The sequence below is a fragment of the Limulus polyphemus genome, unplaced genomic scaffold (assembly GCF_000517525.1).
Source record: "Limulus polyphemus unplaced genomic scaffold, Limulus_polyphemus-2.1.2 Scaffold4333, whole genome shotgun sequence".
Classification (NCBI taxonomy): domain Eukaryota; kingdom Metazoa; phylum Arthropoda; class Merostomata; order Xiphosura; family Limulidae; genus Limulus; species Limulus polyphemus.
Window position 1 is genome coordinate 28,063 of NW_013669943.1, and position 27,042 is coordinate 55,104.

The window sequence follows — 27,042 nt, forward strand, 5'->3', positions numbered from 1 at the left end:
CACAAAAAGAAACATTTTTGTTCACAGAAGTTTTTTTTCCCTCAGGTTGACCAATCAGCACTTAAGAAGACAAATGAGCTGATTTTAATATCAATTTGAAATTTTAGGAATTGGCAAAAATTAATAATTTTCCTGTAACGTACTCTGTATATATATATATATAATTTTTCTGTATGATTAACCTTTCAGGAGATTAACCTTTCAGGCCTGACAGACAAGCATTTGGCTATCATTTAATGTTATATTAATGATCAAGTAAAGACATAACACAGAATTCTAAATGAAATAGCTTAACTTTTGACTACAGTTAAGATATCTATTTTAACAGGAAATTGTAATATTACACTCAGGGCTACCAGTGATTCCAATAATAATAGTAATAGCAAGCAACAGTCAACAAAAATGTAAAATGTTTCGGAATACTAATCATAGATTTATTATGAAATCAGGTAACATTAAAAAAAAAGATTGCAATCTAATGAGTTACTTGCAAAGCTATTACAAACTTTTCTATAGTTAGGACTAGCCATCAAAGAAACAGCCCTTGATAACCAAATTTCAAGATTAATGTTATCTCTACATATACACACAGTTATATATATAGCAGCAAATGCTTAATTTGTCCTTCACTGAGCTTTAGTATGTTAATTAGAACTGTTATCTGAAGTCAAATATAGCAATGAGGTGTGCACTTCAAAAGAAGTTATGTAGGTATGCATCATGCATTGTCATTGGCAAAGAATAGCCACCATGAGTTCTCTCATTACAATCTAAATCACATCAACATTGCTTTTATACTTAGGTAATTACTTTTTATTTTAATATCTTTATAAACTTCTAAAATATAACAAGAAATGCTAAAACTCTATCAATTGTTTATCTACATTATTTTACCTGATAGGTTCACCAACATCATCCAACAACTCTATAGCTTTTGTGTCACAGTTAATTACTTTCTCGGCCACTATTATGAAAAAAAAAAAAGGAAATGAAGATTACACAAAAAATGTCTTTAGTAAAGATACAATTTCTCAAGCAAAATTATAACAATAAATAAAGATTTGGTTTATAAAGCACGGTAATTCATTTTATGGAAATCTTGAGAACCTGAATAATACCCAGAATTCTAATTTTGGCTGCAGGTTGAGATTTGGTATAAAATCTACATGAAAAACATGTACAGATTAAAGAAAAAGAGGTCAGTAACTATTTAATAAAATTAAGTCTGTAAATCATGTATACACAATGAAACACTCAAGTTTTCATGAAAAGTTTCAAAACAAAAATTGCTGTTCTGGTATTTTAGAGGTACTTACATAACAAGTATATCCCAGAGGATAACATATTGAATAACCAATAGTTAGTTGGGTTTTTTTTTTCAGCCTTAACACAGATGCTACTTTTTTTTTTTTTGCTCCTCAATTTTCCAAAAATGCTGGAGATTAGTTTTGTGTTCCAACACTGCTTTTCAACTGATTCCATAGATATTCAGTAGGATAAGGATGTATTTAAACTTGGAACGGGAAATTCCAGAACATTTATGTTACTAATGTCTTTTCAGAGGCAGATCCAGGATTTTGAAAATGAGGTGTCTAGTGTGCAGAACTTCACTTGACACAAAGTATGTCAGATATTTATGATCGCTGCTATACTGTTCTGCCTAATTTATGAAAAAGTTATTACGTAGTGCTGTTCATAACATAAGAAGAAGCACACTGTATCAGCTACATTGTTATATATTGAACAGAAATAAGAAGATACACTTGATGGTAATCTGTATATCTTTCTGGATCTTTCATGCAGTTAAAGCATAAGTAAAGAATATACAGATGATTTGTAATTAAATATACATGTTCTAGTAAAAACTGGTGAATTATAATACATGTATAGTAAATGCAAAAAGTCTATACCCCAGGTCTGTATACCAGTACCAGTATAGTCACTTATTCGCAAAATGACATATAATTAGCCGGTCTTCAAATATAATTGATTTCACAAACATTTGCCTCCTATGCAGAAAAATGAAACACTTGACAAGCATATTATAATTAATGGGAAAATCCTAAACCAGATTCATAATAGTCAATGCTGACAGCCTTTCTTCACTTATTCTGTTCTCAGAAAAGACACAATATATCTTAAATACGTAAACAAGCACTCATATGCATAACTGCTGATTGGTAGAGTGCAACCAATAACCAGAAGGGCATTCACACTGATAACGAAATCAGGACATGCACTCCAAAACCACAGGCAGTGTTTCAATTCAATGAGTAGGGTGCAGAGTGGTATCAAGTCTTTTTCCCAAAATTCACTATCTTTTGCAACTATGGATTGATCAACAGTTTTGGTCTTTAACGACAGATGAGACTAGAACAAAGATGTACATTGCCATTCTGATTTCCCAAGAAAATTAAGTAGACATTCCACCCTGCATGTTCGAAGACTCATTTTTTCAGAAATATACCAAGTTTTTATTACATATACAAATTAGATATTTAATATAACACTGCAGATAATATTTTTCACTATTTAATTCTAAATGATTATTATTTTTCTCAGTTTTAGTTAATCTAAAATTTGCAATTAACTGAATTAAAACAGGCAAAAAAAAATAGTATCAGTGATCTATTCCATTTAATCCACATCTCATATGATGTCTAATAGTTTACGTACAGTTGTGTCCTAATACTATTTAAAAACAAATAATTGTTTTTACTCTAATTATACAATCATGGATAAATGTTTGTTTGTTTTGTTAATAAGCAAAAAAAGCTACAAAATAGGCTATCTGTACTGTGCCCATAATGAGTATTGAAATCCAGATTTTTATGTTATATAAACCTTCAGACTTATAACACTGATAAAATACCAAGAGGCAGTGTTAATGTTTTGCTAGTAGTTGTTTACAATCTTGTAGGTTTTAATATAAAAACAAAATATTATTGTAGGCTGTGACCTAATGACTGGTACTATGTGTGCATATAAGATGTATAAAAACTTTGACTGGTACTGTACATGCATTATGAGCATATACAAACTGTGACTGATACTGTATATGCATAGCAAGTTTTAAAACCATTATTAAAACTGGACATTTTTTCAACACCTTATTAGTTATTCCCTTGCTCCTAGGTATTCTTAGTTACCATAGTTTGGCTAGACCATACATTACTTCTAAATTATTGTTTTAAACTATATTTTTAATGTTTTAATTTGTTTGCTAGATAGAAGGAGCTGCATGTTTTTGATGATTTATTGTTACATTACGTTAGTGTTAGCCCATGAAGCATGAAGTTATTGATGGTGAGTTGAGAAAAAAAAGAATTAGTTGAGACAAAAAGGAATTAGCCGAGATAAATGAAAGTTATCGTGCTACTTTGTATAAGTAAGCTGGTTTCTAAGTAGGTCTAACCAACTTATAACAGCTTAAAAATGGTTTAAGCTTGTTGACAGATTCAAAAGGAGGAAATACACTAATTTGTTCTCATTAAGCGGACTGGATGAGAGATTATTTTCAACTGATGATTAAAAGAAAAAACAAGAAGGAAAAACATTACAACATTAAAAAATTATTTTCAACTGATGATTAAAGAAAAAAACAACGAAGGAAAAACATTACAACATTAAAAAAAAGAAGCATATTACTTTTTTTCCCCAAATTTCATTCACATCTGTTAGGAAACTGTTACTTGCACTTTATATCACCCTAAAATTTAGGCAATGGTGTAGTGATAAAAAAGTACTGGAGCTATCCCAATGATCAATGGCATTTTTTGTAACTCATCATTTTCATTTTTGGAATAACTAACAGTTATGATCTCTTATCATTTTACTGAAATACACTATTTAATCAGTTATTGTATTCTAAAATTATCAGCATAAGACATAAAAAATTTGTTATTATAAAATACTCATTTTTCTTTTTCTGTATGTTTATTTGGCAAGACTGTTTGGGACAGTTGAGAACAAATTTAACAGGTCCTGGGCTGATGTAATGTGTTCATGTTTACATTCTACAGAAATATACATTTTAAAGCTGTACCATGACTTAATATCTGCTTATCTCGATTCACAAGAAATACATATACTAGAGCTCTGCCAATTCTTAGATAAAACTAATAAAAGCTGTGCTGAATTCTTATTGGCTTAGAATTCTGCCATTCATTAAGAATTAATATGTAATAAAAGCAAGCATTTCTGGCAAAATGAAATACTTCACATGGGAACTCTGGGAGGTGTCTTCACTGAAACATGCATACATGTTGTTTGATAGAAATATATTTTTAAATACATGCATTTAAATTGTATACTAATTAGTATTAATAAGAGTCCAGTATCAGTTGCTGTTGTTGCTATATAGTTTTTAACACAAACTCTAATGAGGAAGTATTTGAAATACATATAATTTAATTATTAGCAACGAGCACACCAAGCAAATAAAAAACACGTTGTAGTGCTGTTATGTGTCATTGCAGCTCCACTAAACTCATGAAGTTAGCCCATTCTTTCGCTCAAACAATAAGCTCAAAAAGTGAATACGTTGGTTGACAATGAAAAACGCTTTAACAAATTCAAGTGATAATTTTGTCCCTTAATGTTTATATAAGTATCATAAAGTTAAGTTGTTTACTAATTTAGAATGAATAAGTATTTCAATCTTCCATAACCACTAAAATTATACATTTTGTTCAGGTATCTAAGTGTATAAAGTAGTTGTCTATCTGCATGGTGTTTGAATATTGCAAGTTATTGAGGAACTGGCTGAATCAATTTCAACACACTTTGGAAGAGGAACCTCAACTGAACTGTCCAAAGACTGAGCTTAAAAGGATAAAAAATTGGATAAATTGTTAGAGTTCAGTGTCAATTTGAATTTTTACTATATGAAGCCAACACTAAACATTTAATGCCACACATAAATGTACCTTTACCACATGGTGAATGATACATGTGCATGCCATCGCTGTAAAACTAACAAAATAAATGCTGTAAGAGGCTGGTATATGCTTTTATAGTATTGTAACAAATTAAACTTCTTGAACAGTATATGAAGATTCTGGTTTCAATCTATGTCTTGTGAAGCAATGCTCTCTACTTGCTCCAGCAACCAAGTTAAAAGCCAGCCAGTACTAGTAAGAACCCAGCACATTCCATATGAATAAAAATTGTGTTTCACTTAATCAGTTATGTTTGTGTTTTTCTTTACTCTTAGAGATCAATTTGATCTTTGCAAAACATTTCCTGAATCTGATGATTAATGTGAATTATTTGTTACATAGTTATTAGGTTATAAACAAGTGGAATGAAACAAAAATGGCTAAAAGGCTGATAATATTGGAAAAAGTTATGCTTGGTTTAACAATGCAATTCATACCATTAAAATTTGTTATTACATTTGGTTGTATATTCTCATTATAATACATCAACATATATACAGATTTTGAGTTACCTAAAGTCCAAGTTCCCAGATTCAGGCAAAAATAACACAGAATATGATGACACCGAGATGAGTTTTAAGAAAGTGCTCACAGTCACCTTTGATGGCAAGTTTCAGCAAAAAAGAGAAACTATGCATATTATATATACACATCATACTTAATTGGGCTGAACACAATTTAGTGGGTAGTATATTGGGCTGCAGATTGAAGGTCCAAGGTTTGAGACATGATGCTGCTGCAGGACACATTCTGCATTTATGCAGTGGTAACATTACAAAAGTGACAGTAAATCTGTTATTTGGTTCAAAGTATCAGACAAAGCCTGACAGCTCACTACCCTCCTTCTAGTTAATATAGGAATGACTGTATTTGAACCATAAAGATTTTTGACATGGATATCTACACAAAATTTGTCGTTTTTTTGTTTGTTTGTTTGTTTAATAATGCTCTTTTTTCATATAAATAAAATTATTTCTCTCTATGACAAGATAACCATAGAGAAATGTTGGGTTTTTTTTCACATAATAACATACTTTATATTTTCTGTCTTTATATTTTTCTGCCTTATTCAAAACATATATTGAAACAAACAATTACAATATTTTACCTTTAACACAAGATGGTTGACGACCTGACCAGGATCCATCAGGTTTACAAGTTATGGAACTTTTCCCAATCAAGTAGTGGTTCAATGAACATTTGAAGGTCACATTTGAGCCTTGAGGATACTGACCATACTGTTGTTCAAAAGATACATCAACCTTAATGTTACCATTGTATACACCTTTAAGGTCAGGGCAAAAGATCAGCTTTTCTGTTGGTAAAAATAAATTCCTTTATGAAAATCAAACATTACATATAAAAAACCAAAAACAACTGATTATATTGAACAGAATAATTATGGTTTGCTTACCCAACAGTACAATGACTACTTTTATAAACAAAGTAAACAGTTAGCTATAATTAGTACATTAGCTACACTTACAAGCATAAAAATGCTAAAACTATATTTAAAGGCACATTAAGTATTTTATAAAAACAATAGACAAAATGATGAAAGTTCCATTCAAAGATATAAAATATCAGGATTGTTTACAAAAAAAAAGTAATTAAAGTAAGTTATGGAAATTATACTCGTAAAAACAATAGTCCACAGGATGATGAAATGAGATAAAATACATGAAAGAAGTTTTTTCTTTTAAAAATACAGGAAAGTAAAATTATATCCTTGTTATTGCATTTAACCAGAAACATGTTCTGAGTTAAGTTAAAATACTAACAGCATTATGACTACTTACGACATGAGGGTATATCTCCATACCACTGACCACCTGGATGGCATGAAAGCGTTTCTTTTCCAATCAGATAATAAGTTCTGTCACATGAAAATGTAGCAGTAGCTCCCTCTAATAAGTCTTGGCCTCTAAAAGTTACTTCTCCATGTTCTGGGGCTGAAAGTCTGGCACATTGTTGTACTGTAAAGTACACAATTTAATGAGATTTTCTTTCAACTCCAGTATATGCAAGATGTATTGTAATTAATGTAGGTAAAACCTGGAATACCCTTGAATAAGGAAGCACATTATGCTAATACAATAATAAGCAATCAAACAATGATTTATAAGCATAATGAAAGGATTTACGTATGGTGGAATATACTACACGTTTCAATAGAACATTAATCCGTCTTCTTAATATCTGAAAACATGTAGTATGTTCCACTATAAATAAATCACTTCATTATGCTTATAAATTATTGTTTGCTTACTTATTATTATACCTGGTATATTATTACACATTGTGTTTACTATGTTATGTATTACTACAGTAAACGTTCTTCAATTATGTCTGATATTTCATAAAATTTAATCAACACCTATAAGGTATACTGCTGTCTTTAATATCTTTTCTGAAGTCCATTACCTGCATGTGGCATTATCACATTTACTACAGTTATTTTCTATACTGCGTGTCTACTGCACAAATAGTGAATTTTCAAATTTTTTATTTATATATATCACACCTAGCACTATCATATGATCATATACGTTCTTCAGTCATTTTCCATATCTGCAAGGTACACTGCCATTTTTAATGCCATCTTTAATATTTAACATCTAATGTAATATTATATATAACATTTCATCACTTTTTTCTTAACATAATGTTATCCAATTTATGCATTCAACACAGAAATAACAGTAATCTTTGTATATCCTAGGACTATATAGATTTCTGTAAATGGAAGAAAATTAAACTTGTGCTATAAACTTATACACTCCTGTTTTGTTTTAACATTCAGTCTGTGATTCAACAAGACTGAATTTGGAGGACTGGGTGAGTGATAGAGGGATGTCACAGTTTTCAGTATTCAAATTAGAACACAAAAAAATATGCTTTGATGAAGGGCTTAGGCTGTTAATATCAACAACTATATTTTAATGCCAAAATAACTCGCATCTCATTAGCGTTTGGCCATGAAGATGCAAATTTATGGATTTGGCTGGATTGTGTTCCTCTTGCACAAAATAGTAAAGTGTTAATTTTCAGACAGGAACCACACTTAGCCACCTTACAACAGCAAGTAAGCTTTGTTAAGTCTTCCTTGGCTATCTCTATCGAGAGAACTCATAAAACCCACAGAAAAAAAAATCACTTTACAGAGTTAAGGAACCAGATCTTGTATTGTATAACATGTGCACCCACAACCATGTTTTATGTGGGATTTTGGATTGGCTTTATCCCTCCATAGCCTAGAAACTAGTGCAAATTTGAAGACCCTTGTGGGAAATTCAGATTCCAGATATCACAAAGAATTCCAATCTCTATTGAGTATTAAAAAAAGGAGAGTTCCAGAAAGCTTGGAAATAAATCCACCAAATATATCTTCCCTGACTCACAGACTATCTATTAAAAAAATACTTACTACAACTTGGTGGTAAATTAGTCCACTGGCCACTAGGAAGGCAGATAATACGGGATGGGCCTTGAAGCTTGAAGCCTGGCAAACAACTGTAACTGATAGTTTGTGGGTTAACCTTGGGTTTCCGTTCCTCAATAACACCAGGATTTGACTGGGGTAAAAGACAACCTTCGAAATAAAAAAAACAATACAAAAAAATAGTAATATAAAATTTCACTGAGTACTTAATATATTTGTCTAAACTCATTTATTATCAATCTACAAAACTTGAAAGAATTAAATAGACTATAAATTCATGAATATTTAAAAAATGTGTCAATTAATTCAGTATAATGTTTAGGAACCATATGTCTGGTTTCAAGTATTATTATCTTCCTTGTGTCAATTAATTTTTTGCATCTCTCACGAAAAGAATTGAACCCAGGACCAGTCACTCTCTATGCAAGTGTTTTACCAACTGAACTAAAGGACTGACTCACTAACTAGAGTGAAATAATCAAAAAGGCCATACCAGTATAAATCCTATAAAATATTTGTATGTATAGTTTATAGGTTAGGGGAGAAATTGGAGGCTGTTCTAAATAGGGAAGAGGCTATGGATGAGTAGAAGATAAACTACAAGAAATGGCAGTAGTATTTAACGAGGAAATTAAGCTTTTACATGCAAGGGATACAGTGGTTAATAATAACTTTCAGGTAGTTATAAAAAACAAAGTGCTAATAGAGCTAGTAGTGGATTTAATCATAATGAGCAGGTTCTATTGAGTAACAGATTTCAGCCTTTAGCTTGTGCAAATAATGAACTTGCAGAGGGAAGGATAACAAAAGGGATGGGAATTAAAAACAAAAGGTTATAGTTATAAGAGATTCTTTAGTATGGCACATTGGTAGAGTAGTCTGTGGAGTAAATAGGGAGAAAAGAATTAGATTATGCTAAAAAGAGGCAGGGGTAGAGGATAAAACTGATAGAACAAATGATACAATAAGTGATGCAGCTTTTGTAGTGCACATAGGAACTGATTTTATGGGGAAGGGTAGGTCAGAGAAGCTTATTGTTAAGTACATGGTATTTGTAAAGTCATTCAAAGAAAAGGGCCATAATAACTTAATTCTGTCAAAGATACCGCCAAAAGATAACTTGGAGGGGGTAGTGATGAAACTATAAGTAGGTCATTAGGGTTGAATGTTAGGCTTAGATTAATATATAAGGAAGAGGAGGGTGGCCGATTGGATTTATGGGATCAATTCAGTGGGAAAAGGGAGCTTTTTGGAATGGATGGTTTACAGTTAAATATAGTAGAGGCTGGCTTGTTTGCATGGGCTATTAATTCAGTTGTAGGGTCAACTTTAAACTAAGATTAGACAGTGGAAGCCCAGAATAATGAAAAAAAAAGGTGTAGAGAAGGATATAATGTGGAAACAAGGTACAAAGGTAGTTTTAATGATAGTCTAAACTGTTCTGTAAGAAGGTATGTGGATGACACTTTTATTTTTTTTTATTTTTAGAATACCTTAACTCACAACATCCTGCCATTGAATTTACATGCAAGGTTGAAAATAATAATAATAATAATAATTTAGCTTTTTTAGACATACTCATTAACCATAATGCTAATGGATTTTCCACATTAATTTACCGAAAAAAGATGTCCACTGGTCTCCTTACACACTTTGATAGCTTTATCCCGTTTATGTATAAATGAAACCTTGTTATATGCTTACTAAACAGAGCTTACAACCTGTGCTCCATGTATCTTAATCTACACTCTGAAATTTCGTTCTTACATGATATCCTGAAATGTAACTGCTATCCACAACACTTATTATAAAACATTACCAACACCTTCCTAACAAAGAAACTCACAAATCCAATTAAGATACTAACTGCACCCAAACTTACTATATACTCGTGTTTTCCTTATACTGGTAAACAAAGCTTAACTTTCAAAATCTACTTAAACGCATACTTGGTCATTGCTACACTCAAGTGGATTTCAGATTAGTTTTTAAATCCACATCATGCATACAAAATTTTTTCCCAACTAAAGATCTCTTTTCCCATTCCTTATTGATCCTGGCTGGTCTATCTTTACATGTGTGGAGACTGTAAGGCCTCCTATAGTGGCAAAATCCAAACACCATTTAAAAGTTAGAGCCTATGAACATATGGGAATTTCCATAAAAATGCCAAAAAAATTGAGTAATCCCTGTGTTTCCTCTATACGCCAACATAGTGAAGAAACAGGACATTGAGCTATGCTATCAAATTTTTCTATCCTTTGCAAGTCTAATATTGACCTGGAATTATTGATTAAAGAAACCCTTCACATCAAACAGCATTCTTCAACACTGAACAACATGCAGTCTTCATTTAAATTATACATTTTTTAATATGTTCGTATTACTGATTTTATTTTTAATTTTTTGTTGTTGTGTTTTCTTGCTGTAGTTTCTCCTCATAATTACTGTTTTGTGTTTTATTTGTTTAATTATCGTTTTTTATTTGTTTAATTATCGTTAAACTTCGCATTTGTACTTTAGCAATGTCCAAAGACTTATGTAAATTCATTTTATTTTGCTTTAGATACTGAAGACGGAATCTGATAGAATTCCAAAACATTTATCCGTGTCCCCTTTTTGTTAATAAACAATGTTGTATATCATAAGTGTTGTAATCTTGTTTATTATCAAACTTCATTTTCCTTCGAACACATAGGCTGTTATTATTGTAATGCTAAAAGAATAATAAATAAAATGGATGACCTTAAAGTACTGATTGGAACAGAAGATTTTTGATACAATAAGAGTAACCAAAACCTGGCTAAGTGTAGACAATTTTGATGAAAGGAATTTCTTTGAAATACAAGGTTATAGCTTGTTCAATAAGGATAAGAGTATAAAAAAGGAGGGAGGAGTGGCTTTATATGTAAAATGTGAGTTACAGCTTGTTCAAGTTGATGAAATCAAAGCTAGTAGTAATGAGATTGAATCTGTTTGGGTTTCTGTTAGTGGTTATAAGGGGAGAAGGCTTTTAGTTGGAATTTGTTACAAACCACCAAATGAAACCAAAGTTAAAGAACTGAACTGTTAATGAGGATATAATTATGGGACATTTAGTTCTAGGCATATAGAATGGAAAATGTTACAGTCAAGTCATGAGGGAGACAGGTTTTTGGAAACCGTTCAGGTTTGTTTTCTTCAACAATTGGTTAGGGAATCTATGAGGAACAATGCTATTTTAGATTTATTGTTAACTTCTCATACAAAAATAGTTGACAGGGTAGAGGTTGAGGGAAGATCAGGGTGCAACTGGTCATTGCTCAATCAGATTTGGTGTGTTGCTGCATAAGGAGATAAAAAATAATGAGATTTTGGTTCCAGATTTTAAAATATATATATATATGCTGATATAAAGAGATGAGACAAGAATTAGCTGCTGTGAATTAGTTGAAAATACTGATCAAATGTGGAAAAATTCTTAAATATTCAATATACACGTGTATCTTATAGAAAATGAAAATAAAAAGGTGGCTGCAAGCAAGAAAACTTGTTTGACTCACAAAAAGTATAAAGTCTAACATTTAAGAAAAACATTATAAATAGAAGTTTAAACTGACTGCAAGGATCAAAAATTTGGAGGATGATTGAAGATCAAGAAAGCTGGTCAAACAATTGTTTTCAGATTTTACTAATGAAGATTTAAGCAATAGTCCTCTTCATGAACAGTTGATAGATTGAAACAAGATGATTCACAAGATTTTCTGAACTTAAGTTAAAAACTGGGAAGTTTAAAGAATGATAAAGCTCTGGTGGATTGGACAATGATGAGAGTCACTTGCTAGTATTTTTTCTAAGTCCTTGACTAGAAGGTAGATGCCAGACGATTAAAAGTTGGCTAATACAATATTACTTCTCTTTTCAAGGGAAGTGATAAGAATTGTCCCAATAATTATAGAGCTATTGTCTTTCACAAGTAGTGGGAAAATTGTTTTAAAGTCTTTTTGAAACGTGCTTTGCAAAATCAACAAATTAAAATTTGTTGGATAGTCAACATAGTATCATCTGGAGAAAATATTGCCTTATTAATCTTTTGACATTCTTTGAAGAGGTTACTGCTTATGTAGATGAGGGTACAAGCGTGGATTTGGTATATCTAGATTTTTCGAAAAGCACATGAAAGGCTTAAAATAGTTCTCTCTATAGGTGTGGGGGATAGGTTGCCTCATTGAATAGAAAACTGGTTAGATTGAAAAAAAGCAGACATTATAAATGTAATTCAGTCAAACTGGATGAATGTCACGAATGCAATACTTCAAGGCTCAATGTTAATATCTTTCCTCTTTTTGATTTATATCAATGGGACAGAAAGAATAGTTAATTTAAATTTGCTGATTATATTAAAGTTTTGATGTTGCTAGATGTGAGGAGGATGCTACTGCTTAACAAAAGGATTTGGATTATTTGGCGAGTTGGGCAAATAAATTATAGATGATTTTAAATTACAATAAATCAAGATAATGCATATTGGATATCACAATGTGAATTATCAGTATAATTTTCATTAGAATAACTTTAACAGGGCTATTGAAGAAACAGAGTTCTGGTTCATCAATCTCTTAAGCCATCCAAGCAAGTGTGATATTGCTAGTGGTAGAACAAATAGGAGCTTAGGTTGTATCTACAGAAATAATGAATACAAGTCTAAAGATGTTATAATTTCATTGTATAGGTCATTGGTTATGCCATATTTATACTGTATTCAGTCTCAGGCTCTCTTCCTTAGAAAAGCCATTGAAGGGTTCAGAGAAGAGTTACTAGGATGATACCTGGGATGGAAAGGTCGTCATATGAGGATAGGTTAATTAAGATCTCTGAGCTAGTTTTCATTTGAAGAAAGAAGAGCTAGAAGGGATCTGATTGAGGTGTTTAAGTTTGTTAAGGGAACTTTAGTGTTGTTGCATCATCTTTTTTTGTATTTAATGGTGAAAATGATAAGACTAGAGGACACAAATATAAATTTTGGTTGTTTAAAAGTCATGTTCAACCAAGAGAGCTTTATTTTTTCTTAGAGAGGTTAGCCTTTGGAATGGATTGCCTTCAGTTGTGGTAAATGCGAAAGTTAATTTCAGGGAAGTTAAAAGAGGTTGATAACTACTTGAAGGACTCAGGAGGCTTGACTTTGTGTTGCTTAGTGATTAGTTTAATTTATTGGCTAGGATAACATAGATGGACCAAATGTTCTGTTATTGTCCTTTAATGCTATATGTTAAAGTACAAGCAGTCATACTATGCCTATGAGTAATAGTGTCAATTCTTTCATGGCTCCCAGGATTGAAATACCAAATGAAAAGTGTGTGTATAATCAAAGTTTTTGCTGGTCAGAGTTACTTCATGCAATAAACTGTGGAAGGTTAATGTTTCTGTACGAGTTGTATATGAATCTGCCACTGTTAATTATAAAAGCAGTTGAGGTAGAAAATTGAAACTCTCCAAAAATTATGTTAATTATCTCAGAGTATCTGTATTACGAGACAAGACTGTCAAGTACATATCTTGCAAACAACTTTCTGTAAACATAAGAATGAAATTTACTTAAAAAAAGTACACATTAGCGTGGAGTAATCTCAATCCAACAGTTTGAAATGGATATTGGACATAGACAGTGGAAAGAACAAAGATTAAGAATACACTGAATACATGAATCAAACTTCAAATTGTTCAACAACAATCAAAGACAGTTTGTTTCATTTCAGGGAGAGGATTGGTATTATAATCAATGTACATCTACACGAGTGATGCATAGTGGGAGATCCGTTTAAGCTTGGGGCTGCAATTCAGCCTATTGTGTCAGTGATATATATAAAACTGATGACACCCTGCTTACTGATAAGACAGATTCTGATCCACCATGCTATTGACTCAGAAATATGATTCATCAAGCATGGATTCTTCTTCCAGCAAAAAATGAGCCATGCATACATAACAGATGTGGTAAAATGCTATCTTGTTGGTAAAGATACTAATGAAAAATTCACAATCATGAAGTCCCAAAAAGGATACTCTTGAGGCTGTATATACGAGTTTATATAAAACTTTATAAGGCTAAAAATGACCAAACAATGCAGCTGAGTAATGAGGATTAATAAAGAAAAATCTCATATTAATTTTTTTTTTTTTCCTGTTTGTTGTTAAGCGCATAGCTACACAATAAGGCTACTTGTTCCGTGCCTACCACCTTTTTTTTTTTTTTAAATCACTGTACATCTTCATACTTACCACTAAGCCACTGGGGGCTCTTGCTTTTCTATTGTATAATGGTTTGCACCATTAATAAATTCATCACTTAGCTCCAATTTCTCATTATTTATGACTCCTATTTGTGTATGGTTTGCGTGTTTCAATAATTACTTCCCTTAATGTATGTATCAAGACTGCTACAATCAATCTTCACATTTTTACCTTTAGTTATTTCACAGTTACTTCCTTCGAATCTTTCACGACAAAAGCATTCTCCTGTCTCCTGGTTACATGTTCCACCATTCTTACAGTCACAAACTGAAAAAAGGTACACATATAAATATATCATATAATTGTTATACAAGTTTTACCATTCTTAAACTTATTTTCTAAAAAATGTATGATTCAAATTGATTATATTTACACTTTCAAAAATAAATCATTGCTAGTTGCAGTGATAGCATTTGCAAAACCTAAATTTCCATCTATTACCTCGAACATTTTCAGATAAGGCTCATTTTTACTTCATATTTATATCTGAAAGTTAAAAGTAATTGAAAGACTGAGTTACTCCACAACATGAGTACTTTGATCCAAGCTAGTAGCTGTCCTTGTAAAGGACAAAGGTGAAATTAGCAGCAAATGCCTAGTTCAGCATTACACTTATGGAGAAAGTCTTAGAGGACTAATCTGCAAAAGTAGCACAGATGGAAAAGATGACACTTTAAAATACTTATATATCTTCATCATGAAGACTGCTGTAATCATTATGTATGCTATCCTTGTGGGTTATTTTATTCAAGTTCAGTACTTTATGAGAAAGTTATTCAAGATTTTTGCCTATAGAAGAAAAATGTCATGCAAGCCTCTTTGAAAAATTGGATGAACTTTTTGTTTTAATGATTACTGTTCATTAACATTTATTTCTTTTAGTGTTTTTTCTTTTATTATTTGTTTGTAGTTAAGCACAACACTGCAAAATGGTCTATCTGTGCTTTGCCCACCATGGGTATTGAAACCTGATTTCTAGCGTTGCAAGTCTACAGACATACTGCTGTGGCAATAGGAGTGCTTGTTAATAACTTTCAGTGCCATTATTATTATTTTTTTTTGGTTAATTTGTATTTCTTACATAGTTTTGTTGTGAAAAACTATCAATTACAAGCTAGCAATTTAGATTATTTTAATGGTAATTAATTGTCTTATTGCTCTACTAGGTCCACTTTTGGCTTATTTATTTCTATGATAAAAGTTTGAAGTTATTCCAAATGGGAAAAACTGTAGTAAAACACTGGAAATTAATTTTCACTATTTCAATCAAAATAGTTGAATAAGAATGTTTTCCTTTTCAAATACTTGCATTCAAAGGTCATACATTTAACCAGGGACAGATTCTATGACTAAAGAGGATGTAATTATTTTATTACTTAAAATTTTGATATTACTACCCAGACAAAGTATAAAAAACGATAAACAATGAAACTAACAACAATAACAACAAAGATTCTAATTAGAGTTTAAACAGGGGCAGATTAGGGAGTGGGGCACCTGTATCACAAATACTTAACATAAGATCATTCTTCAACAGATGATGAAATATTTTGTCATCTTTAGTTTACAATGATGTAATTCTACATGCTTAAAAACCTGAGTGCAAACCTGCAATGATCATTCTTTTGTTTTAATTGCATGATGGTAGCTATGTTTATATCATTCATTGCAAAGAGTTCTTATCATATTATGCACAATAAATTTCACAGTAACTATGTTTAAAAAATATCAAACTTTAAAACTAACTTAAAGATAGATAATATGTTACATGGTCTAACCTCCATTACACCAGTCTCCATATCTATTGGGTGGACAGCTGACACATCTGTCTAGATTGTGCTTACACTCCAGACATTGCTTGTACTTGGGGCACACATCTTCTGGCGATATGTCATTACAGGGTTCACAAGAAGTTTCCCAAAATTTAAATTTATCGATACTAATACACCTGTTGATGATATGGTGAAACAATTGTCAATTTACATTTACCTTACTGTAGCTAAGTTTTCGAATATTCAAAATTTATTAAGTTCAGAAAAACTGGTTTGAATACATGTAGTTATTTTATCTGTTTATGGTTTACAGAAAGTCAAAACCAATTTCTACTGCATGAAATTTTCCAATATATATAGAAAAAATGCCACTTAACCCATCCCTTGTACTGAGGCTTGAACAGCATCTTTGTGGTATCAAGAAAAAACAAAAAGCCATATACTTTCTTCCCTTTTTAATTTAACAAAGAAAAATGATCACTTATTTACAACATATTTCACACTTCATATTCATATTCATATTTTTACAATGCACTAATCTTATTCTTGAATCAATCACATATTGTCATAGGTCACTATTATTTCTAGATCTAATTCCCATGCTTAGTGTTGATGGAGAAATCGGTTAAGCTTATAATATTGAATTCTGTGGTCACAATAGTCAGGTAAAACAAAAAACAAAAACGAAGATCTCTTTTTTCCTTTATTTTTTTTTTTAATGGAGTGACTAGGTGAGATGGGTAATATCTATACTGCTTTACCATCATTGGTCCAGGTTTACAACTTATTTTCATAATGGATAATGTCTGTGGTAATAGCATCCAAATGATTGAGGAAAATATCTTATAAAAAAATAAATAAAATAAAGAGGGAGATAATTATTTTACCTTATAAGTAGCTAATAGCAATTTTTTCAAGTAATTTTATTCAGTATAACGGGGACGGAAAGACTAACTTCAAGTAGCTGGGCTTGTCTCGGCATTGCCGTGTTATACTTGAATAAATATTCAGGAGAAAGGGAGGAGGTTTGGAGTAAGAACTATATAAGTACTTTTAAGGTAGAGTGTATAGTTCTATTTAATATTTTACAGGATTATTTAATATCTTTTTGTAAGGGTGGAGGTTGGGAGTTTAATTAGTAGAAATATTAGGGTGACTTCCTTTCAATTTATTTCTACTTTAAGAAATTTAAGGGTAACTGCTTTCTCATAACTGGCTATAGACAGCGATAGGCAGTATAAGCTGAGATGTTGTTGGTGTAAGCACTCAGCCTCATACCCTGATTTTCCCTGACGGCTGAACTAGACTGACATCGACATTTGGATTTTGTCTGAAGATGGGATATCCCCAATGCATTTGGGTGCTATTACTACAGAGATTATCCATTATGACAATAAGTGGACAACCTGGACTGATAATGTGATATTTAATTTATTATTGTATAAATATATATAGACACACACACACTCTTGGAGAGTTAATTCTATTTGATTAACCATATAGTAGTTGGTTATCTCAGTCTAATTCATTGTGAATTCAGGAAGGCCCATCTCAACATGACAGCTGCAGAGACTGAAAACTCGAGCACTGGTAACAATAACATTTAGCACAGGTTCCATTCAATCTTGTAGACCTAACTTCACAAACAACACTTCAATAGAAACTCCAAATTAATCTACACCTAACTTAAACTGATTCATCTATTGATTCATTGAATAATATAAAAATGATTGTGTGAGTTAATGTATCATCACTCGTTTTCTACTTACTATATAAAAATTATTAAATTTCATGAAATTTTGAGATGACTTCATAATGAGCTCCCTCTAGACTAAGTATCTAAATTAAAATATTGAAAATATAGCTCACAACATTATACTGCTTGGAAGGTATTATTACCTCTCAGATGGATCTTGCTTCTATTATACTTGTCAAGCTTAGGAAGTGTTTTAAATGGATCGCAGAGAAAATATTTTCAATTGAAAAATGGGAATGGATCAGCATAATTAAGTTTAACATAGGATATCTTATTGTGTATAAAAATGTTCCACTAGTACAAAACGTATTTATAATTGCTAATTCAATAAAGCTGCCTGAGAAATAAATCAGTCGAGACAGATACAAAGAACAAGTTGTGCATAAATAATGTAGAACAGCTATGACCAGGTTTCCAAAATGAACCAGCAAAACTGATACCAAAAATATTAGCATGAAAGATATCTACAGTTGGAAAATAATCTTCCCAACAAAATTTTCCAAGATTATACCATTAGAATCTGTGTATATCATTTGACAGTCAGTGTTAAAATCTTGAAATATGAAAATAAAGAAATATTTAGAGAAATAAGAGAAACCAGGTTATCAAAACACAGAAATATATTTTGCTTCAAAAGAGAAGACATTCTAGATGAGGATATAATAAAAAAAGAACACCCAAAGGTACATAATGAATAAGTATTTTGGCTTCAGTTAAAGTATTATTATTATATAAAACTTTAATGCATCTTATTTCTTTCATATAGAGATATTTTAGATATTGTTCTCTTGGATATACAAGACTGTTTAGTGTAAGAGTTATTATTAGTTCATTTAGTGATCTAACATTTAATGATTATTTAGTTTTCATAACCAGGGTGTTATAGTTAGTTATTTTAAAGGCGATAGTTATAACAAACTTTGTTATGTAGCTTGGTAAGAATCATATATTATGTGTATAGTTCAATTGTTGTAAATTGACATCACATTAATCGAACCTTCAGTATTCTTCTCATTGCCTTAAGTGACTATTGTTACATTATAGCATCTCATAGTAGTGTTGAAGGGGACCTTTGAAATTAGTCCAGGCCCAGGAAGCACCAAACTATGCCAAGATGGTCCTGCTCACAAGTTATAGTTTCAATATAACACAACTAGACACCTGTCACAGATTACAAGTATGCTCAAGAATCCAAATATTACATTAGAAGTTGTAAATACACTTAAGATAACTTTTACAGTGCAAATTAGAAATACCCTTAATGTTCTCGATATACTTACATAGGATACTTTCAAGGCTAAAATATTATATTTTGCAAGTCTCTGGAGTACTGATGAATGGGGCTTAAATTATTTTGAAGAATTCTAAACTGCAAGAAGTTCTGGACAGGAACAACTGAGAAATCTCCAATTAGTTGAGTTGAAGTGCATTGAGTACTAGGTGACAATACCAAGGTTTGAGTCATTAGGGTCTGACCACTTGTGTGGAGACTAAATGCCTCACAGAAGGTAAAAGAGAATTCCTTTACTAATGTTACCAGCCCTCTAGTTATTTACTGCTTTACCAATTCCTCATCTATTGCTTTCCTTAGCTACATCATACAGTAGTTTGCTTATAAAAGTATCATTCCCTCTGAATGTCAATGAAGACCTTCCAGTGTTGTTGCATTTTACTCTAATGGACTTGATAAAGGAGCTTTCATGCAAGTTTGTCACCTTTTTTTTTTTTAGCTTTATATCTGCATGACCTGGTACATACATCCAGGTGATTGTCTTACTATGCACTGCCTGTTTGTCGTTCACTGATTCTAGTAATACAGAAGAGAGCTGGCTTTATACTTACAGCTCTATCCTTGTGCTACTTGTGGGAAGTCTGAATACTCCAACAGTCTTATGCAGAATAGTGTTGCTCTATTAGTTGAAGAATGCCCAACCAGCACTCTATCTTTGATATAGGAATGATCTTTGACTACAATTGCAGTTGATTGTCCAATATGGTCTTTAAGCAGGTAATAACAGGACTTTGTTTCACCCTCTGCCCAATCTACATTTTCTGTCTAGATTGATTTTCACAGATTCCAGTGGCATCAGATGTTTATTCCACTTAGAAAAATCTTAGATCTAGTAGCAACAAATATCTTAGTGTTCGTAGTATAGCACCTGTACTCCCACAACTATCTCTTGAGTCACTCACCCTTTAGGCAATCCCACGTTTCAAGGGTGTCTAAGGGATTATTGTGGAGTTAAAATCTCTCAATTGGAAAGGGCAGTTGCTTTATAATGAAAAGTGTGGTCTTTATTTTGCAAGGTCCAAGTTAAGAATTTTGCTTTTAAGCATTGTTGGGACACCCATTGGCACAGCAGTATGTCTGCACACTTACAGTGCTGGAAACCAAGTTTTGATACCCGTGGCGGGAAGTGCAAAGATAGCCCATTGTGTAGCTTTATACTTAATTACAAACAAACAAAGCATTGTTGGTACTCTGTGATGCTGCTGCAGCCAGTGAAGGGTAAGAGGTGTTTTATATCTTTTCAGTCTTATCTAGCTCTGTAGTACTCATACAGGGTGTAGAGGATAAGACTTTATTGGAGCATAAAAAGGTGATGTCCTTGATTCTAATTCTTGCTATAGCATCTATGCATTGATGTGTTTGGTAGTTCGGGTCAACAAAATGGTAACATGGCTGTGAAGTTAAATCATCTGTCAAAGGTTACCCCCAGGTACTTCATTATTTCTTTCAGAGAAATAACAGCATCTGCAAAGGATGGTGATGGCTTGTCTTCAGCAGCATGTCTGTGGCTTTGGCAGGATTGATGACCATTCTTATGCTATTGCACTATTTGATCATCCTGCTAAAGGATGGTTGCATCTTACTTTTGAATTAAGCTTTGCTAGAGTCTATACCTATGTTTAACCTATGGCACCTGGTTGGACCATCAATGCTAGTTAGATCCATGGCAGAGATGTTGAAGAGGACTGAAAAGAGTGGTGATCCTGATGAAAACCAATTTTGACTGTGATACAAACTGATTCCCATCTTCTATGCTTCATAATGAAATCATCTTTTGACAGTTACAGTGCAGCTAAAATCTATCTAGCAATTTATACTGATGCCTATTCTGAACAATTATGTCAACAAGAATGGGCAGCTGTACTCTACTGTAAGCTAAAGCTACTTTCATTGTCTTCTGATCAGCCATTCCATTGATCCAGGTCTCTCTTCCACTGCAATGTCCGCAAAATTATGATGAAACTAGTGGTTCAATCTAATAAGCAAGTGTTCTAGCTACAGTATTCTCTGAGATCTTGTCAATGATGTCTTGTAAGATTATGATTTGAGAGTTTTTAAGACAAGTGTGATCATTCATGGTTTTGGTAAGGGTTTGATAAAGGCATCAGTCCATATTTCAAGAATATCACTTGTTGCTCAGCTTTGTTGATTCTTCAACACAATAGCTTCTATAAGGTTCTTAAAGATCCTTACAACATCTATACTTGGAGCTTGATATACACATACACACACATATATATATATATATTTCAAAGTAATGATGGTTTATATCCATGGTCACATTGGTTAATGTATATGAGCATGAAGGCCTTGTCTCAATCTTCATCATTATGGACTGGGGTACCATCATTATCATAATTCAGATATCATGCTTTTCATCATTGAGCCACTGTCCTTTCCAACTGGCACATTCTACTTCCACAACAGCCACAAAGACCAGCAAAACATGGAACTGACTAAAAGGTGATTGAAAAGACAGTTATGAGTGGACATGTGTATAAAGTCTCCTCTGCAATAATTTATCATAATCAGATCTCAGATTTTCCCAGGTGAGTTACTTGCAAGTATTATATTAGTATCTATTTAAGGTTTGTTGCTTTCAGCAATCTCCAGAAGAGAGCTTACTTTATGGTTTCCAGCTCCATCTTTGTGCTGATTATGGGATGCTTGAGTTCTCTACCAGCCTTATGGATAATGTTGTTATATAATGTTGTGATAATGCTGAATGCTCAACCATCTCACTTGCTATTTTTCGTTAGAAACATACACTGTAAATTTTACAATAAAGGTTAACTCCTACATAATTTGCATTTTTTTTTGGGGTAGCAAAGTTTGTCGTTACATTGCATTACACTTATATAATAATGGACAAAACAAATAATGAAATAGCACACTTACTGTTTGATAGGAATGTGAAATGTGTATCCTGGTTTTCCACATGCACATATGAAGATCTTATCATCACAAAGTTTATCCACTCCTATATTGCCTAATAATTTACCAAAGCCACTTGTACTTCTACGTGGGCATGCCTGATCAACCAGCAATGCTAATACTAAACCTGAAAATTAAATAAGAAATATATCATATTATAAAGTAGATGTAAAATCATGTATTAATATAGATAGTATTGACAGTAACATAAAATTAAAACGTTTAAGATGATAATTACGAAATATGACAAACTAATATAATCAGTTAGAATATTATGACAAAATTGAAAAATAATAGAATGTCAGATCAGGAGATGAGAACATGTTACAATAGGGCATAGGTTTTTTAAGCAGGAGTTTTCAGTACAGTTGAATAAAACACGAGCATGTATGAATGTACTGCAGTTTTGCGCAAAACATCAGCACATATAATACATCTCCGATTACATATAAACAATAACATCACCAGTAACATGTTTTCTTTTATTCATGTTAAATATCGGCTGTACATCTCAATAAAACCATCTTTCCTGTATTTCAGGAGAACAAAAAATTACATAACAGTTCCCTCTGCAAAGAGAAATGCATGCATATTTTAATAATGACATAGGTATTGTAATGAAATAAAACTAAACAAGTTGCATTGTAATTTTTTAGTTGCTGTAATTTAGTGCATTTGGTTATATTTCTAAAAATAATTTTTGCTGAAACTTTTTTTGTTACAAATATGTTACATATACTGCTTAACAACAATGATCAGTTCCAAAATTTTTAGATAACAGTAGTTGTATTGGTTTCTTATTGTTTAGGCTATTTACACTTATTGTCACTTAAAGCTTTCCAATGGAAAAGTTATTGCATAACTACACAAGTCAGTAAACTATATTGTTAAGCCTCTATGTTCGTTTGTTAATTTTACGTAAAAATTCTTTCCGAAGAAACTTTAGCGATACAAGTCCTTTCTTAAATAAAACTAGTTTATTCTTTCTCAATACAACTTTGCAATACACTTAATTTTCACAGTCATGCTATAACTCAAACAAACGCTATAATTCACAAAGAACGATTCATGCGCTTGAATCAATTGTCCGTCTCTGACTGCAATTCAATTCCATTGTTGCCGTCACTTCTTGCCGGTCTTATATACAAGAATACCGCATATCTAGTAAACACTCGAGCATTCAAAAATGTTCGAGAATATCATGACGTGTCACTAGGGTCACGTGACTTCCGCTGTCGTAACAATATGGTTTTAGTAGCTCTTCTGTTATATGAGAAATTTGGTGACTAATATTTTTGCAGATGGAAGGACTAGTGGTGTGAATAAATCATGCACTGTTGGAGTGATAACACTATTTATCTTCTGTATATAGTGATAGTACTTTTCCAGTCTTATTCAGATTTCCAGCAGCATTCCTGGAGTAGAGCTCTATTCAACCTCAAATACAATTCTGTCTGCCATTTTTGTACACATCATCTTTAATTTTTCTTTTGTAAATTACATAGATTGCTTTTCACTTTGTTTTTAAATTTTGTATTTGTTCTCTTTCTTCAACTCAGAGTCAGAAGCTCAGATTTAATTCTGTACAATGCTTTCCATTGATCCTCTTACTATTGTGGTTACCATCCTTATCTGGTTGTTGTTGTTTTTTGGTGTGGATACTTTTGTGCTCTTCTTAGTGCTGGTGTAATGCAAGTTAAAAAAATCATATGATAGGAAATGCCATATTATAAAAATCAAAAGACATATGACCAAAGATAAGAGTTCATTACTGAGTGTAGAAGCTTGTCTCAAGAGAGTTGTAAGGTATTAAAGAAGAAATTATTTCCTGCAAAAAAGACTTTTGCTGATGCAACAAAGGTCCTTGATTATGATCTTTTTAAAACCACAAACATAGGTTGGGGTTCTACAGCATGGAATATCCACAGCTGTTGATCAGATTCTGCCCCTGATGTTGAATCTCAATATGCAGGAAAATGATATTACTGAGGGTTATCTTAGTAACTCATGAGCTGGTAGTTGCAAGACTGAGTATGGCAGTCTCCAAAAGACTACCAGACTGTTGTTAATCAAGGCAGCCCAACTTCAACCTCTAGCCATCATCACCTGTGTCCAGTCAAAGGAAACTAGAGGTGCTGCTTGTTGATGACATTCACTAGCAAGTTACTACTTGGTACAGTTGGACTAAACAGGCAATGTAAAGTCCAATGTTGAGTGAATGGTCTAGGGATTGGTTCAATCAAGCACTTGAACAAGAAACATAGTAGCTGAGAGACAGCTGTGATGAAATTTAAGGCCTGAAAGAGTTGGCCACTTCCTCGTACAATTTGTGTTGCCTAGAAAGAAGGAATATCCTGCTCTAGTGTCTTTGAGAGAGAGAGAAACAGCTATAAACAGGGGTAACTTTACATGAGGATACCCCCCCCCCATAATCCTCTCTCTCTCTCTCTCTCAGACTCTGACTGAAGTAATTGGTATGTCATAGTGTTAATGATTACTTTACCAAAGGGGGGCTGAAGTTTATCCATTGGTCAATATGTTAGCATGGTCTGTTGCTAATGCATTAGTGAACAAAGAATCTCAGTTTGGAGTGCTTTTATAGGCATATATGAACAAAATAAACAGCAATTTTACAAGTTTTGTGAAGTATTGGGTGTGAAGACAATTCATTATTTTACCACAATTCTGGTGGTTTGGAAGGATGTGAAATTCAACATTTGTTAATCCAACGGGACTAAATGTGATAACACATTCCAGACATCATGATGGAATAATGAGCAACAGAACAAAAGTTTAATAGTTTTTCACTGAAGAAATATTTTTGGTCTTCTTTCCAAATGCACTAGCTAAACAGTGTACTCTATCCAGTATGCTGCCTGAGCATTTCTTTAACTCTGACTGAGCTTGACACAAAGAAAGATACTGAGTATCAAAATGCCCAAATCAACAATCTTTATTAATAAACAGACACAATCCAAGGACATGTAGGATTTTAAGTTGTATATGAAAAAAGTTTTGAATAAATGTTTAAAAAAACCATAATGTAATATTTCAGTCTCATGCTACTTATCTTCAAAATGACATTGAATTGTTGGAAAAGGTTTAGAGAAGAGCTACGAGGATGACACCTGAGATGGAAAGGTTGTCATACAAGAAAAAGGTTATGATCTCTGAATCAGCTTTCTCTTGAAAAAAGAAGGGTTACAGGCAACATGATGAAGGTGTTTTTTTGATAGTGTTGATGCACCATCTTTCTTTGTACTTAAGGTGAGAATAGTAAGACTAGAGGGACACAAATATAAATTTTAGCAGAGTAGGAGTCATCTTCAGCTTAAACAACATTTTTATAACAGAGTGGCTGGCCTTTGGAAAGAGTTGCCTTTAGATATGGTAATTGCAGTAATTTAAGAAAGTTTAAGGAAAGGTTTATAAATATTTGATTGATAAAGGCTGGCTTTGAGTGTTTTATTTTAGAATACTGGATGAGACAGCCTAGATGAACCAACAAGTTCTTTGCTGTCCTACAATTATATGACCAGGGACAAGTGTTTATGGTATGTTGTGAAGAACTAGAGAGGGAAAGAGATCTCTCTCGCTCAACAGTTCTAGCATGAAAGTTATATATCAAGCTAAATGTAAAAAAAAGTGAATGCAATGAAGTCCAAAGCAAAAGAGGAAAGCAAGATAAAAAAAGTACAAAATTTGACATAAACTAGTGACTAAAATCTAGTTATAACGTCAGAATTATGTAAAATTCTGAGAAACAAAGAAAAAAATAGCAGTATATACAACACTTTTCTCTAGGTGCACATGTTATCATATGACTGAGGTCCACTCAAGTCAATAAGCACCAAGCTCTGAGGACATAACACTGTTTACTACAAGAAACTATCACTTGCTATCTGTCATATTTCATGCTAGAGTAATCTAATAAAAAAACCTTAGGTGTGAAAAAAAAAAGTTGTGGCCAGAAAAGGATTGAGTGTGTGACTTAAAGGAATGAAATCCAAATTGGTGGCCAGACTGGTAGCTACGCTTACAGAATTGATAAGAATTTTACAGCAAATATTCATTCATTAGTTAAGCAGGCCCCACTTTTATTCAACTTGGGGGATGAAACAAAATATATGGCCTAGGTAACCAATGAATGAATATCTGCTGTAAAATTCTCACTCAATCCTTTTCTAGCCACATCATTTTTTCACACCTAAGGTATTTTTGATTAGATATCATGACTTTTTGTCAATACACACCAACAAACCAAAGCAAGTAAGAAAGTGACACTCGATAGTAACCAACATTAGCTCTAGGATCACAACCCTATTATTTGGAACAGGCCTATACTTTACATAACCAACCAGATATATATATGGTGGTAGTTTTCCTCTCTAAAACAGTGTTAATAACTTCTTTTATAGCAATGCCATGGAATCTAGATTAACAGTTTCTTGTCATTACTGCCATGCACTCAGTACAACTATATCAAGCATCATTATTCATGCTAATTGCTTAAGCTAATATCACGATTTTTAATTTGGAAAATTTCATAAAATATAGCAAATTTATGCTTAAGAGTTGGCAATGAGTGATGATTAATAACCGTTCACCCGTATGATTATTTTGAAAACTTGACCTAG

The 27,042-nt window shown here is 32.4% G+C and overlaps 1 pseudogene; it reads right to left on the minus strand.

Moving 5' to 3' along the window:
* Positions 1-27,042, minus strand: part of LOC106470979 — a 53,749-nt pseudogene that overhangs the window by 19,688 nt on the left and 7,019 nt on the right.